Here is a 12,261-nt window from a genome sequence, read left to right on the forward strand (position 1 = left end):
ACTACTAATGCCATTGTTTAAGAATCTCAACATTTGAGATTATCCAAGTGTCAGGTAAGACCACAAAACCTTCCAGTTTCCTTTAGAACCCTGGAGATGATTTAGTATTGTCAGATCAAGAACATGTAGAATCCGTGTAAACTAACTAAAAATACCATTGGCTTTAGGGCGTTGCAATGTGATCCAATGGTTCATTTAAATCCCATTAATTAACCCATGTCTTGAGGGCCAATCAAAGAAAGCCTGTTTTGGCTCAAGCAGACTCTATGGAGGCACCAACCAAACAAGTTATCTGGTCCAAAGACACAAGATTGTCCCTGAGGTCAAATTTCAAAACATTACATTTGTATTTTAAAACATGCTGAAACCAGTATTAGCCTGGACTCCAGCATTAGTTTTCATATATTTGTTTGTCAGTTCATTTTCTTGGAAATAGCCATCCAGAGACAAACGTTGTATGAGGGTTTCATCCCTGCCATGTAATGATGAAATATACATTGGGGGGAAAGAGTTAATATCATTGTGAAGAATGATAAGTAATAAAAACTGCCTTTTAGACTATACTTTGTTGTTGAGCCTAATCACAAGCCCCAACACTGGATATAAAATTGCTTTATTGCATTGTTGAATTGAAGAAAACATAATGCAGCAAAGCAGGGTTTCCAGATCCCTAGTTAAGATGTTGTCTGATGGTCTGCTCCCTTCCTACTCATGGCAATGGATTTCCTTCCCTGCTCTCAGCCATTTGAGTTACCCATCCACAGTCCCGCTGGCGCCTTCACTAATCATCTCAGGAGAGGGCTGCACGGAACCCTCTCTTCCCAAGTAAGTGAACAGCTAGCAAATCCAAGATTATTAATGCTGTGGATTTCTGTGCCTAACCAGCAATGCTCTACAGTTCATAATTTAGATACCCTGTATTAAGGTAAACCGGAGCAATTAAGACTAATGAAATACATAAACAGCACAACATTTAGGTCTGACTCTTAACACCTGCATATTTACAGCTGTAAAACTGTCTATGAAGAGAATAGTGAAATAATTATGCCAGATAGTTGCTCCGTGTAGAAAAATTCTTGCACTTAGCTAACTTAGACTAGGCTATAATTTCCTGAAATTAGGATAAAAATCACAAAGACCTCTGTCAAGAATGACTGTTAGACTTGGTTTGCCTGCTAAGCTCTTGTCCTGAAAGTTTAAACAACATTAAACGTGCTCCATTTTTAAATTCTCCTGCACTATGATTTGTGCTTGGAAGTACCAAATACCCTTTGGGGACAGCCACTGCTTGCAGGACTGCTGTAACCCTACATCAGGACACAACCCTTCCCTTTGTTCCCTCTGGTTATTTCTGTGCTGTTCCTCAGGAAGCCTGAAGGACAAAGGTCCTTTAAGCTCAATTAATTGCACTAGGGAGGTCTTTGGTATTTCTGTACAAAGCCAATCCTTTGAGGAAGAAGAGAGAAGGGAAGAGGATTTTTTTTTTTTTTGGAAGAAAGAGAATTTTCCCTGTTTTTAACAAGCAGCCTGCAATTGGCAGCTGCTGGTGGCCAAGAAGAGGATATCCCTAGAGAAGGGAGCTCAGGAGGAAGCCATCCTCGCTGCCCACAGTGCCAAAATCCAGCTACAGCTCCCACACCATGGGGCATATCGCCATTCCTGAATCCCACATAGCCACTGCCATCCAAAACAGTACCTGCTCTGTGACCTGTGACCAACACAACATGCTGAATAAAATACACTTCAAAAGGCAAGGCGATGCCATGCCCTGGTCTTTGATGACCATACACATGGTCACGGTGCTTGTGCCACCCTTCCAGCTCACAGAGCACGTGCAAGGTGCCTTGATTCCTCCACTGGCCTTGTCTTCTTCCACAAGTGCATTCCAAAGCGTTTTAAATGGTTCTCCAAAATTTTGGAGTAGACTATTTATATATCTCGCCAGATAAAGTAGGTCATGTGGAAATCCTATTTGCCTCTGGTTTGCTTGCCAAGTCGCCTTGACAAAGGAAACAGGAGCTGATAGAAGAGGAGATTAAATACACATGGGTTTGTTTTTAAAAGTAGAAATGACGCTAATTCTTCATGCAAATAGCTGAGAAATTCTGGACTTGCATAATAAGATAGTGGTTGCTACAGCTCCCAACTTTGTATTATACTTCTAATATGAAAACCTGTGCATTTCTTTCTAGTTTCACCTTGCAGTCACGGTCAGCTGCGGCTCCTGAGAGTGATCCCTAAATTCCTCCATGCACTTTGCTTACATTTGAAAACAAAATTTGTACTTTGACAAAAGAGACTAAACACCCTAATAAAAAAACCTCAAACCCTAATAAAAATTAATTTAACAAAAAATGCTGCACGTCAATCTATATTCCAAAACACCTTTAGGTGTGAAACAGTGAACCAGTGCAAAAAGACAGATTCTTTTAAGCTTGCAAAAACCTGCATTTACACATTTGTTTTCATCTCAAATATTTCCCTTTTGATTTCAAAATTATTCCCACGTAGATTTAATCTGTGTAGTTATTTTGGTCAGTTCATGGATGACGTTATCTACTGTTTCTGTCAGACTGTAGTTATTTAGATTATTTGGCAAAGAGATTGAGGAAAGTAATACAAACCAGACATAATTAAATGAGATGACTGTATTCCACACACTTTAGGGTTGTTTACTGGTTGTTAAGCTACCTCACCTCTTTTCTATGATTACTTTTAACATTGATGTAGACAAATAAAGCTCATACCAAAAAGGACTGGTTTTGAGTTCTTCATTGGTGTAATACATTGAGATTCCCTTTGTATATTTTGTAGAAAACTCTCATTCCCAGTGCTGGAGTGGAAATTCACTGGTAAATGTTTGTCCTCTGTTTTTGTGTCAGAGGATCAGTTGACTACCTTACTTCATGCAAGGGAATTTCCCTTTTCTTTCTAGGTTAGGCAAGAAAGAAGGAACAGGCTGGCTGGTTGGCCAGCCATGCAGAACCTTCCTCAGGTCTACGCTGTTCAAAAATTAATCAACAAGCTTTTCCCTCCATTAGGACAATACCTTTGCACCTATCCTCATGTACTGAAAATGTGTGGACTTTTTCTATCATGGGTAACATTTTACAAGTGCAGCACAATGGAAACTTAATAATTCAGACACCTTAGGCTTGGTCTTGTAATAGAAATAAAAATTACTGTAGAGATGATCATGTTCTCAGGACAAAAAGTAATGCATGGTCATATAAGAGACCAATACTCCAAAGCTTTGCAGAGTCAAGAAAGCATCAGCCATGCCATTGTGTTGAACGTGGTTTGTCCTCCAAAAACACAAGGTGGAAGTGGTACTGAACACCTCCCAAAAGAAAAATTGATTGCAACGTAGAATACTGGGCAAGTTAAGTCCAAGAGACAGCAAATATGATGACATTGCAGGCTGATGGTTTCCGTTACAGCATAAAACAGCAAGCTCATATCAAAGAATATTTTGGTTATAGAACAATTTCAGTAATTCAGCTTACAATGCAAGTCAACTAGATATTCTGCTTTTTCTTACCTTTCTTTGTTGGAGTCTCCATGCTTAAGCAGATCCTTACAACGGATATTTTGAAAATGAAATAGGGAAATCAAAAGATTTCCTAGAAGCATCTGAAGAAAGAAGGAAAAATGTCTGAATGAAAGTCAGGGTTAAGAAGTGTTTAGCTGAAGCTCCTCTCTTCCTCTAGCAGATAAATCCAAGAACCATGCTGCAATGCTCCCAAATTTCAATTATTAAAATAATTTAAAGCAAATAGGACAGTCAGATATCTTGAGATATTTTGATAGCCAGTGAAAATGTATAGTCAAACCCAAGAAATTTAGGAAAAAATTAAAGATGCTTTTGAGGAGAAGCCCATCTAACAAACACACAGATATCTCTGAACATTGCAAAAAAAGGACCTACCATCACAAGACAGAGACAATGGCAAGAAGGTGCCTTTCTAACGTTCTCAGGCTAAGGAGTGACACATTAGGGCCCAAACTCGTGTTGTTTGAGACCTGGTACTTCCCAGAGAAATTAGCACCACTACAAATTACCTTCTCTGCAGACTTGAGGGTGCCTCCACTGGAAATGCTTCGCCTTTGTTCTAAGCCATTGCTTTTCAAACAGCCGCATTTACTTATCTTTTATCTTACTGGAAGAGTAAGAAATGCAAGCCTCTAATACTTTCTGCTGGAGTAAGGGCAGTTTCAGGGGTAGTCCTGACACTTGGCCTGCAGCCTCAGCCAAAGGGAGCCCTACTATGGTATTCCAACTAGCTGTGCAAGCCATCTAGGCTGGGATTCCCCTCGCTGGAGTCACCTACAGCCTGGTGGCTTGCATATGCACTGCTCACCTACACCTTCTTCATAGTCAGTGGCGAGATACAGGCAATTAGGACGTATCTCATCTCTTCCAAAGGCAGATGTCTAAATTGATTAGGTGAATTGTGCCCTTGAAGTGCTTGTTTATCTCTATTGACTGTAAAAAAGTCTAGACACCTGGCTCAGAGCTAGACAGCCATGCTTGTGACATGTAAAGTTAGGTAAAATGAAACCTGTGAGGGAGAAAGGCAACATAATCTCAGTCCTGAATGGGGAGGGGGGGGTGTGTTTATCTGTCTGTCTATCTATTTATTTCTACCTATTTATTATCTACTCTATTTATTTTGCTTTTGAGAATTTTGAAAATCCTCAGCCTATATCAACAGTAGGGATAGGAGGTCTAATCATTTAACAGATTGGATTAAAAGCTCTGAGAACCAGAGCCAAACACGTTGCCTGAAGACAGGACAGTCTTGTCCAGGCAGAGCACACTGAGGAGATGTAGTTTTTCTACTTATTTATAAAACCTCCAGTGTTTTGGCCTGAGATTTCCAGAGCCTGAAGCTAAGGAGATATTTAAATGTGTTTCTAGCATTATTATTATTTCATCAATCTCTAATATCTAAGACCACTGTAGCATTTTAAATTGCCAAAATATGAAACAGGAAGGTGTACTTCTTTTCTGCCTTTCCAAACAGGGGAAGGAGGATTTTTTTACTTTGCAAGATTTTAATCATTTTATTTTGTTTTATTTTAAGAGCTTTCACACTGGGGTCTGGACCCATCAGAAAAAAAATCTTTTTTTTTTTTTTTTTTTTTAGACCTGAACTCTTTCAGGCTACATGAGCTTTCCTACCAAGAATTATTATCTTCTCAGGAATGCACTGTAGTGGAGCAAAGCAGACTGTCTCAGCTAAGTGAGTGGAACATACCATATTGCCTGAAGTGCAATTACATCTTCCAAACATTTCTGTACTCCTCAAACCAGAAAGCAAAAATCATATTGGAGCTGTGTGGTGCCACTGTCAGGGAAGGAGAAACTCCTGGCCCCAAGGTGACACAGTGTCCAAGACAATGTAAACACACACAAGGGAAGTGGGGTGGCAGGAGGACAGCGGAGCCACAGCAGCTTCCTCAGGATGTCTCAGACCAAGTCCAGAAAAAAGGGTAGGAAGGGACAGTTACAAGTAGAATTAATGATCAGATTCACAATTTAAGAACATTCTCTTGCATTATTTCCACTGCTTTTGGATGACTGTCAGAGTTATACACAATGACATGAATCTGAGGAACGGGGAAGATAAAAGTTTGAGACAGGTATGGACTCATTCTTGCTATTACTGCAAAATTCAGATGAGCTCTGAAGAGTTCAGTAAAAGTCACTATGATAATAAAATACCTTTTTCTTCTTGCCACAAAATGATGCCTCTTTGACACTTTTCAGTGGAGTTGAAGTGTTAGGAGTCCCTTCTGCAGCTCCTCAGTCATGAAACGGAAACGCCGCGCTCCCCTTGCTTCTTCCAGGCACAAACAAATATTTTAATTTAAAAAATAAAGAATAGGGAAAAAAGTTCCAAAGTACAGGTGAATAGATAGAATGTTCTATTTGTATTTAGAAGCAAAAATTTAAGTTTCATAAGAATCACTTCCTATCTCTATCCCTCCACCTGCCACTGTCTCCTGGAGGGTAATATCCCAGTTCACTGATCAGGCCATCACCTTGTCCGCAAGGTCATCCCAGGTGGTAGGAAACGAAAATATTGCTTACTTTATCCACCACACAACTCCAGTATTGACAGGTGAATAGCCACCATGAACAATTCGTAGCAAAATTGCCACAGTTTGCAAAAAAAATATGAATTTAACCGTTCACAGGAAGCTTATGATCAGGAGCTACATTTGACCCCCAAATAAATATTTTCCACGTATTGATTCATCTATCTTTACTGGAGACTATTATATCCTATTTTAAAGGCTTTATTGTCACCATTTTTTCTAGAGTATAAATCCCATGTTCTTCTGTAAGCTGTCCATATTTACTGTGGGCTTTCACAGACATAGCTTTTTGTGGTTTTTGAGATGTAAACCTTTAGTAAAGGATTTGGTATTTCAGGGAAAAAAAATATTTATTTTTACAGATTTTCATGGCAAAGCTGTAGCTTGAATTGGTCGCTTCATTTGCTGTGTGCTGAAATCTGTTCCAGAACAGTAGCTTTTGCAGGCAGGCAGGCAGGCACAGGCATTCCTGCCATTCAGTATCTATTACACAAATACTGTAGGAAAAAGGCAGTCTTCTGAGGTTCATTCTAGGGCCATTGGTGTAGGCCTCAGGTATCATTAAGCTCTTTCGTCCCATGCACTGAATATTTCACAAAGTGTTCTTCTGGTGTTTTTGTTTTTTTTTTATTTTTGGTTTTTCCTGAGGAAAAAATAAAACATTTAGAGTTAGGAGGTAAAAAAGCAATTCAAATAATAATTTTGCTAAGTAGTGATTAACAGTGTTTTTTTAAAGGGTAGCACCTACTAGAATTCTCTATAAATGTTATTGTTAATTTTTTTTTAATGCTTCTTCTTCCCGGTGTTTTCAGATTGCTTGAAAGCTTCCTCTGGGTATTCCTGTTCCTCTGGAAGGTGGATGTGTTGCCAGTGTTTCCTTTATAAATCAGTGATGCAAACAAAATCCTCCTGGAAAACAGAGAGAAGGGTGTGAACAGAAAAACACGCAACAAGCTGTGGTTAACTCACCTCCTCAGAGAATGGGAAGGCTGGGGGAGGGAACTGGGGGGGGCTGCTGAGACCTGATCAAAATGGTGCAAAGGACCAGCTCCAGACTGGGCTGTGGGTGGTCGGTGTTTATCCAGACTCTCAGCAGGTCAGCCCTCCCCATGCCAGCTTCCACACCACCAGCAGACACTGCCAGCAACTAAAAGCAGATAATGTGGCCAGACATGACTGGGTTGCTTCTTTGGTTTAATCATGTTCCCTCCAATGTGCTGCTGCTCGACACTTCAGGCAGAAGGAGAGAAGGAAGAAATAGATCTTTTTGACACATTAGCTCCCCAAAGGGAGAAGCTGACCCGTAAAGGAGAACAGCTCACCCACCACCCCGCATGCAGTATGTTGCTGAAAGTAAAGATGTAAGACCAGCATTGCTCTCTACCCAGTGGGCAGAGTGAAGTTATCACAGAAAGTGTCTGTCTGACTTTTTTTTTAATATCAGAAAGGGCATTGCTGAAAAAAACTCACTGTTTTCTTATTGCTTCTTAATATTTCTACAGTGTTAATTTCCTATTCTCTGTCTTCATATTTCCAATGTGTGAATTTTTCTATGTGGAGACAGCACAAGCCTTTTCAGTAATGTAAACCAACTCAAGTTTTGCTGTCCCACAGATAAGGACAAAAATTACTTAGACTGTCTTTATCCTCAGGAGCAGCAACCTCCAGTTTGGCAGGAGAGGTAAACTGTGCGTCCAGAATAAAGAATATTCAATCAGAAGCTTCAGGAGGCTGGGAAACCTGGATGTAGATGGGTAGGAACTCTGTCTCTCTCCCATGACTTAAGACCTTTTCAGATCTCATTGGAGAGACTGAAACCCAAGGTAGAGATTGAGGAAAGCAAAACCCCAGTTCATGCCACCACCTTGTCCACAATGTCTCGATCATCCTGCACAGTAAAACACAAACCTGTTGCTTACTTGATCAGCCACACGACTCCAGCAGGGAGTGTTGGAGAGGGTGCATGGCAGGGTGCTTGTGGTGCTGTCAAGAGGCCATGCCGTGCCAGGAGTGTGAAATGAGTGCAGCACCTCGTCTCCTTTCTCCCTGGAGAGGAAGAAACAGCAGGGGGCTGTGAACTCGGTGTGTGGGGAGGACACAGCAGGAGCGTGAGGGGAGCAGACACATAGGGGGCTTGGAGCCAGGCATACAAAACAGGGAGGGCAATGACTCATCTGTCACCCTCCTGTGGTCCCAAGCAACTGCATGTGAACAGTCAGCTCAGTCTCTGAAAGCTGTCTTGACCCTCGTGGTTCTAACCTGTTGTGAGCCTTTCCATGAGAGTAACACATTCCACGTATCACTAATGTGTTATCACATGTATGTAATACTGCAGTCACGGAGCAGGAAGATCTGAGTTTGCAACACTAAATTCTGTGCTAATCCTTGGCCTCCCACAGGCAACAGATTAGAAATAACCAAGTATTGTGATCAAAGAGGCAGTGAGCCCACAACTTTTGTTCCACCAAGCGTCTTCCAGGAAAGGAGCAGCTTTGAGGTTCCTTTCCTAACACTCGCAGCGTCACTCCCCAGTGCACTGTTGGATGGAGGTGCCTTGTTGCATGCAGTGGTACCTTTCCTGTCTTCCTGGCCTAGCTGTTGGGGAGTTTAGGGCAGTAAAAAATGGGGTGTTTAATCCCATTTGAGAAGTGCTCAACACACCTAATTGAGCAAAGCCAGTCAGAGTAATAGTGATAGTAAGCTAAAGTCTGATTTGTTACACGCATGTGCAACCTTGATAAAGACCTGTTTACAACCTAACCAAAGGTTAAAAGTGACTTGAAATCACTTCATGTGATAAGGTGAGAATTATTATAACCTCAGGTGTATTTTACGACCTTGATCACTTTTACGTCTGTCAGTGATTATACATCTCCATCTCCGTGGAGGAATCGGGCTCTTTACTGCAAAACACCAAAATTTGCACCCCCACATTTTGTTCAGCATGGTTTTGCTTGCAAAAAGAAGTTGTTCTGTTCTGGGTAAACAGTTAATTTCTTTTGTATCCTGGTCCAATATAGCCCATTCTTCCCACTGAAAATGATCTAGCTCCTACACTAAAATTTTCTGTCTGATAATTGAAGACTGTGCAAACTGTATATTTTCTTATGAATATATAATTAGAGCCTCCCATAAAACAGGTTTTGAAATGTGAACTGTTCTTGACTACTAATGTCAAAGTTGTTGCAATGGCTTATTTTCATTAGTTGCAACATCCTGTCATTTTAATAAGAACACAATGCCTTACATATCTAATAAGAACAGAGTGTGAAAGCATGAAAGAAAATTATTTAAGAGTCTATTGATATTAGTGGTCAACAGTAATTTTGCTTTAATTTTATTCTGTAACAATTGAGCTATAGCATTCCCAAACCCACACTGCATGCAAGTAAGGAACATGTATTTTCTATAGGACAAGTGGATGCTGTTATTAGTCAAGTAAAGAGAAAGACAAGGTAAAAATAAAAAATTAAAAGTAAAGATGGGGTAAAGTAAATAAAGCTGCAAGCTATAGGGGACTGCAGTGCTTGTACTGCCCATGGGATTTTTTTGTCTTAAATCATCAATTTTTTGAGGTGGGGAATGTCTTTCCACTTTGCATTGAGATCTAACTCCAGGACTTTTCAGGTATTAAAGCCAGTTTCATTCCTTCTAGGGAAACAGGAGAGGTGTTAGGATAAAGAGCCATGGGGCAGAGTCCTGGGGCCTCATCCACGCTACACCTCTTGGCAGATACAGGGTTGGGGGACCATGTTGGAGGCTCTTCTGCTTCACACCTTTTCGGGGTGGGGAGGGTGGGTTGGAGCAGAAATTTAGTATGACAGTGGTGCTCATTATGGTGTTCCAGGGATGTGGTAGAGAGAAATACTGCATAAACCCTGTTTTGCATCCAGCTCAGCCTCGTGCTATAAGCAACTGCCAAGTTTTCCCATGCCCGCTCTCAAGCTGCCTGTGTTTGTCCAGCACAGCAGAGAGTGGGTCCTTGTTGCTACAAGCATGAAAACAATAATCAATAACAACGTGGCCTCTGGTTTCGAAATACGCAATAACGAGGTTTGGGAAAAACCTCAGCCAGTGTGTAAAAACAAGACCTGGTGCTACGGGTCAGCTTTGTTGAATTGAAGAGTGTTGTTGAGTCTTGTATTTGACCTTTCCAAACTTAATGAAAGATTTGTTGTGGCACGCAGATACATGTTGCTCTGTTGCACTTCTCCTGATGGGCAGTCTTTGACTGGTATAAGGTGGGCTGTTTTGGGGGAGGGGACTGGGACCCTGAACACGTGTGTAACAAACTGGTTGCACCCAGGCCCAGTTGTACCAGTGGCAGATGCTAACTCATGCCAGCTTTGTATTTGTGTAAGCAGCCAAAAGAGATGCACTTGCATTTTCGCATTAATTCTACTTAACACACTGTGAAAAGCCCAGTCGTGAGGGGACTTTATGACAATGAACTTAAACCACTAAAAAGATTGTGTACAACTATGAATCCACTCTTACGTGACCATGCATCTGTACTGCTCTTTCCACAAAGCCTCTGTAAAATCTCAGCAGATAAAGAAGAGAAATGCCCTGCAAGTTGTTGAAGCTGGCGGGAACTGAAGTAATTTTGCATTATACTAAACCGAGGGAGGAAAGTGCATGGCATGTTACTGAAAGCTGCATGAAAAGAAAGTGTAAATTTAAATAAGAGACCATATTGAGGTGCAAAGTTAGTATTTGGTCTAAACAAGCTGTAACTCAGCATTTGAACGTTGCAATTTCCTAAGTTTCTCTGAGGGAAAAACAGCAAAATGAGAACGAAAGATGCTGCGTTTGTTGTTTTTCTGGTCAAAGTGCCTGGGCAGCACCAGAGATGGGGAAGTGAAACTGTTTGGGGTAGATGGATCACACATTAAAAATATTATAGGATGTGGTCTAAATGCCTTGGATAACAGTCATCCACTTAGACTCCTACTTGCTGCATGGTGTACCTGAGTCTATTTTGAGGACTTAGACAGACTCTGTGTGGTGGCAGAGGCCTCGTGCTTTTTATGGAGATGCATTTCATCCCAGTTGCATAACTGTCAACAGCTGCAGCCTGCAATAAATGTCGTAGATGACAGTTGTGAGAGGGACCTTTCTCACTTGCCGTGATGTAACCGGCACGGAAAAGGTGGAAAACAGAGTAGCTGGGAAGCAGCAAGTAACCATGTAATGCTTCAGTTTCTGCACATACCGTTTGTATGTGAGGTGAAAACATTTTCCACTTCAAGGTGGAGATGCCATTGGTAAGAGGCCACAGGCACAAACACAGGCTTGCACCACGTTGTAATCAAGCTTTTTGGAATTTGTGACCTTCAGAAACACGGGCTTGGTAAGGTAAAAGGAGCAGCTCCCTTATCTTGCCTGTAGATAGGGAACCCACAAGCACTAAGTAGTTCAGGATGCCTTTCTGCAGAGGGCAGGGCTCTGCATACATAGGATACAATTACAGCACAGCTTCTTACCCTGCTACTTTTCACAAACCACCATCAACCAAGACAGACCTGCCACATCAGGAAAGCCCATGTGTCATGGGAATCAGCAACATAACTTTGGCAAAACAGCACAGTGTGGTACACCAGCAGCTTTCTAGGAGATTTCTAAGACCAGAGCTTTCTTAGAGTGAGAATCACTTTGGTTTACAAGTCATTGCAATTGTATGGAACTCCACCAAGGTGCATGCATGTGTGAGTATATCTATAACTATATCCCTGTGATCTTCTGGAGCGTTACAGGAGGAGCTTTGCCCTGTATAATCTCCTGGGCTTAAAAGCATTTTCAGTATCCGCAGAAATAATGAGCTTAGAAGACCGAAATCGTCACTGCTATTTATTCATGCTTTTTTCATACACTGAAACAATTAATAGAGGCTCACAAAACCTTTGTCGGTGTTTTGTTACAGACCTGCTACTGCTGATGCAGCAGTGCAGCTTGTGGGAGGGGAGGTGTATAGCCATGTAATGACGTTTCCTCAGTGGTGGGGAATACATCAGAGGTTAATCAAAATTTTAAGTGCGCACGATGCCAAATGATACTAAAACAACTAAGTGCCAGTGCTATTGCAGCTTGTCAGTACTAACAGTAGTAGATTTGTGCAATGTTGTGCATCGCTATTTTTCATTTATGGGTCCTTCC

This window comes from Pipra filicauda, unplaced genomic scaffold (genome assembly GCF_003945595.2).
Source record: "Pipra filicauda isolate LSUMZ 115617 unplaced genomic scaffold, ASM394559v2 scaffold92_size2517590_pilon, whole genome shotgun sequence".
NCBI lineage: Eukaryota > Metazoa > Chordata > Aves > Passeriformes > Pipridae > Pipra > Pipra filicauda.